The sequence below is a fragment of the Aristolochia californica genome, unplaced genomic scaffold (assembly GCF_029961685.1).
Source record: "Aristolochia californica isolate CCGP_79_NKW_82.1479 unplaced genomic scaffold, dmAriCali1.0.hap1 SCAF_6, whole genome shotgun sequence".
Taxonomy (NCBI): domain Eukaryota; kingdom Viridiplantae; phylum Streptophyta; class Magnoliopsida; order Piperales; family Aristolochiaceae; genus Aristolochia; species Aristolochia californica.
In genome coordinates, this window is record NW_027182257.1 from 40908586 (window position 1) to 40914304 (window position 5719).

Below are 5719 nucleotides of genomic sequence, written 5' to 3' on the forward strand. Positions count from 1 at the left end.
ATGCTCTCTAGTGCCTTAGTTGAGTGAGTTACTAGCTTTTATTTAAGTTTATCAGCTTGTTGTTCGATGTGTTCGTCCATGTCTCTGCGCAATAATAATAGTGCTTTGTCTCCCTTGTTGGAAATAGGTCCAATGCCAATGGCATCTTGTTTTGGATCATCAAATATGACGAGGCGTGCAACACCCTCATCCAATGTCCCGGCAAGCTTCTCGCCCAAAATCATCAGCGAGAGCTCCTTGTCCACATGATCAACTGGCAGATCAATTAATGAAGCAATATGTGCAATTATAGCTTTCATTGCATCCAGTTCAGGCCCACATACAAGATTCTTGCCTTTGATGAGATTATCCCAGTCACATCATCTGCTTGATTCACCATTATCTTACACAAGAGCATGTACTTCAGGCTAGAGATTGCCCGAGGATCCTCGAGTGCAGCAAACAGCCTTACCATTCAGGATCCTGCCAGGAGTTGGTGTTTCTCAGTGTCAGAGATCCTCATGAAGACCACCCGAGCACAACCCAAACTGGCGTCGGCCTCAGTTCTCAGTTGCATCCGACACATTAGAAGAAAGCTTCAACATCAAAGGATTCCAGCTTCGAATATTTTTCTACTTGCTGAAGTTGAAGAGAAGAAGCACACCGGCGGCATAGACGATTCGTTGCAGAGACAATAGATCACTCTGACATGGCATTGATTCTCTGGAGATAGATTCCTCTGCTCCTATTTGGATTGTGATTCCTTCAGCTCCACCTCCTTTAGCTAAGGCAACGTCCATATCTGAGGCTTGTAATGAGAATGAGGAACTCTATTCGAAGCTGGACTCCTACCTGTGTTGCTGCAAGGACTTCCATTCCACATGGCAGAAAGAAAAAGAACCATTCTGCGAATAATCCTACTTCGAGTAGGACTCAAGGGGCTCTATTGACCTGCTGCCGTCCGTCTCTTCCATAAACCATCTAATTCCAGAATTCTTTGCACCGGTGGATTTTACTCTCACAGATTATCTTCGTCTGTGATACGAATGAATTTGAAACAAGGAAAAGAAGGGCAATTGGAAGGAGGAGGAACTATTTGGTGAATAATTGCTATCCGTATTGAATTCCTTTAGACTATATATATGCCATACAATGGTAGAAAATATCAGTAATGCTAAAGAACAGGAATGCTGCAAGATAGGAAAAAGAATAGCACCCATTATGCTACTCAAAACTTATACACAATAACAGGCTTAACAAACAAAGACTAAACAAATTAGACCAAGTTCAACGTTCCGCTTCTTGCCAGTGCCCCTTCATGGTCTGGTGCATGCATGTCCTGCATGTGAAATGGCCCATATCATTCCTCCCCGCTTAAGGATCCTTGTCCACGAGGATGAAATCAGGATAGGACTTAGTAAAGCGTCACTCATTTTCCTAGGTTGCATCTTCTATTGATGCACTTATCCATTCCACCAAGATTTCAGACTTTTGACGGTATTTATCTTGTGGATCACATGTCAATCTAAGACTACTTCAGGTTGTAGAAGGATGGTTGAAGTATATGAGACAGGGGAAAGTTGGGTAGACATGGGAGTGATTGGTCTCAAATGTTTCCTTAACAAACTGACAGGAAATGTTAGGAATTAGACACCCTAGTTCCAAACTAACGAGAGTAATAATAATAATCGCGGAAAAAAGGAAAAACAAGTACGAAAATACAACAATATTTATATAGGTTTGCTTTAAGGTGAGAGACTACATCATGTTCCTCCGCCAATGCAGTTCTACTATAATGATGAAATGGTTAACAAGAGAAATCACTTCTCTAGCCTCTTTGGCTGCAATAGATGATGTTGCTCCGAATACTCCAGGTGATAAAACCCTAACAAACGGTGCCCCCAAATATAAAGAGAAAATTAGGGCAACCGAATTACAAGTATGAAATCTTCAAACTACCCTTAATAAAATAACAGTCAATATATCATCGATCCACGATAGAGTGTAAGGAGTTAATTAGGTTCCACAACTTATGGGAATCACATAGTGAATTTTAGAACTAGGAGGCAAAACAAATCTATAAGCCACAAGACTAACTTTCTCAATGACTTAGAAATGTGGGGCAAGCTTCATGGAGGCCCAAAAAGCCACATAAGTCTGTCTATGGGGTTGTAGTTTCAAATACACATAATCTCCCACAATGAACGAGGGCTTACGACGGTGTTGGTTCGCTTGACATTTCATCTAATCTTGAGCCAACAGAAGGTTGTATCGCAGCTCATGTAGAATGGTATCTCACTCACGTAGGTACTCATCTATTGCTTAGATGCAGGAAGTGCTCAGTACATAAGTCAACAGACTTGGAGGCTGAATTCTGTAAATAGCTTCAAAAGGTGTCTTCTTGGTGGAGGAGTGAGTGGATGTGTTGTAGCTGAACTTGGCCCAGGGAATCCATTCGAGCCATTTCCGTAGGTGGTCACCAACAAACATCGTAAATATTGCTCCAAAGTTTGATTTACAACTTTGGTTTGGCCGTCGGATTAGGGATGGTAACTTGAGTTCATACACAACTTGGTTCCATGCAAATGGAACAATGTTCACCAAAAGGAGCTAATAAACATCTTGTCCCGATTGCTAACAATTGATGTTAGAATAGTAGAACCACGTTGGTGACAGTTACATCGGTAAGTGGGTGTTGAGCATATTTCGTCAATCGGTCTACGACTACCATGAGGGCAATATATCCATTAGAAGATGGTAACCCTTCAATAAAGTCCATCAAGACATTGGTCCACATTTGAGTAGGGACTAGGAGTGGTTGAAACAACCCACCAGCTTCATACAATCGGTTTTGAACTGCTGACAAACATCACATTGTTGCAAAAATTTCTTCACCATTTGACACATATTTGACCAAAAAAAGCTATGTTTGATACGGGAGAGGGTTTTATGAAACCCAAAATGCCCACCAATTGGTGACGAATGGCAGTTAGCCAGTATCTTTGGAATCAAGGGTGAAGTGGGGCTCAAATACACTTTGCCTCTTTTGAACTACACTCCATCTCATTAGAGCAGCTTGTGGTTTGATTGGGAGGAGCTTTTCTTTATCAATTCTTCATAAAATGAGTCTTGTTGGACTTCCTTTTGAAGTATTGGCCACCAATCGGCATGTGGTATAGAGATTGATAAAATTTGGAATTCAACTATGTTGAATTTATGAAAAAGAGAAATACTTCATTGACTTATTATAATCAGAGTACATGAACCTCTATTAATAATAGAGGAAAGTAGTAAAGTCCAATTATAATTAAACTATCTTTGTTCCAATTACACCCAAACTCTAACACTTGAACATAAGTCTTAGCATAAGTAAATAACCCAATATAAATAGAAGATTAACATGACTAAAACACTTTTAAATTGAAACTCCTCTATGAGAATTGCGTCCATAATAATTGTGGCTCTGTTAGACTTCTTATTGTGTAAGACTTCTTATGCCACCTCACGTGATCATGGTGGGTCCCATATCTTATGGGATTAGGCCCATCTTCCAACACTCTTGGATATGTGGATTTTCCTTAGTCTTATGGGCTTGACCCATCTTCCATCACACTTGGATATATGGGTCTTCCATGGTCTTGTGGACTTGGGCCCATCTTCCAACAACACTTGACATAGAATCTGCACCTTGATTTTCGTGGCCTCCTTTATACTCAATTTCATAATCATAATCAAGTATCTTCAGCAGCTATCATGTTTGTGCTGGTGTAGTAATCCGTTACTCCAATAGGTACTTAAGACTTTTTTGGTTGTGCAAACTATAAATGGTTTCCCAAGCAAATATGGGCGCCATTTCTTGATTGCCTTGACGATGGCCAACATTTCTTGATTGCCTTGATGATGGCCAACATTTCCTTCTCATAGGTGGACAATGCCAAGGCCGAACTTTTCAACGCTTCGCTAAAATATACCATTGGTCGATTGTGTTGCGTAAGGATTGCACTGAGTCCAATTCCGCTTGCATCACATTTAATCATGAATCTTTGAGAAAAATAGGGAAGACAAAGAATTGGTAGTGAAGTCAATGCCTCTTTCAATTGTTTGAAGACCATCTTTGCTACCTTATTCCATTGAAATCCATCCTTGGTCAAGAGTCGGTTCAAAGGAGTCACTATACACCCAAAATGACGGATAAACTTCCAGTAGTAACTTGCTAAACCTAGGAAGCCACATACCCCTTTTGTTGTTGTTAGTGTACACCATTCAATGATAGTTTGAATTTCGGTTGGATCCACCAACACACCCTACTCCAAAATTATGTGACCCATGTACTTGACCTGTAAAACATCGAATCAACATTCTAAATCTTTTGCAAACAAACTGTTAGTTGATAGTATTTTTAGAACCATTTTCAAATGCGTGAGATGGTCTTTCCATGATTTCAGATACACTAGAATGTCAAAAATAAATTAAAATAAATTCCAAGATATAGGGGATGGAAGAGATTGTTCATGAGACTTTGGAAGGTTGCCGGTGTGCTTGTGAGGCCAAATGGCATCACTATACACTCATAATGCCCTTCAAGGGTCCGAAATGCTGTTTTATAAATGTCTTCTTCTTGCTCTTGAATTTGATTATATTCAGACCTTAAATGCAATTTGGAGTAAAATTTAGCTCCATGGGGCTCTTCTAATAGTTCATCAATCATAGGGATAAAATACTTATCTTTAACCTATATGTCATTTAGGGCTCAGTAGTCAATACAAAATTGCCAAGTTCCATATGGCTTCTTCACTAACAGAACTTTTACCAAACCTAGACCTCAAGGGAACTCGATGCATAGAGTGTTTCAATAATAAAAGAACTCTTAACGCAGATTTTTACCATACAACCTATGTTATCTCCTCTACAAAATCTCCTTTCTTTAACATCAGAACCCAAAAAGAATAAATAAATAAATAACCTCCAGATTTAGACTAAACACCTTCTATATCTCAATTGTAATTTCAAAACTAAAATAACAAAAACAAATAGACGCAACTAATCTAGTTTTCTTTTTTCTTTTTTCCAAACTCATACTTCTACCGAGTTTACAATCTTCTGTTCTCCATGAAAGAAAATTCTCCAACCTTGGTGTTGTCTATTATCCACAAACCACATGCCACCGACGTTGTAGAGGTTTCTTATGAATCAAGTTCTCATCTTGACTCAACACATATGCCTTCCAAAAACTTAGATCTAAGATCAAAAGAACCAAAATTGGTATAGTTTAGTTATTTTCTCTTACTTGCTTCAAACTTTTTGTTGCTCTGATGCCATGTGATTTTTGTTAATAACACTTGGTTAAGAGATTTGAGGAGGAAGAAGAAAGAACAACAAGAGAAAAGAAGTTGGTTGAGAACAGATAACAAGGCAAGAAGAGGAATGAAGAGAAAAAGGTTTGAGCCAAGGGAGACGTTGCACAAACTTCTTTTAGCCAATTCTATTCCTTTGTCACCAATCCATTAGACTGGCCTTTTTACTTATCTCGTAAAAAAATACTGTGAGCTCCAATGGCAGACTGCTGCGATTAGTTTAGAATCTAGATTAATGATTTGCTCATGACAGCAAATTCCGAATTAGATTTTGTTAAAAAAAACTGATTTCATGTATCGATAAAAATAATAGAAGTTTTCGCTGTGATTATCCTTTATTGAGCACAAAGTCAGCATCGACAAACAGCTGAGGCGGATCGTGTTTG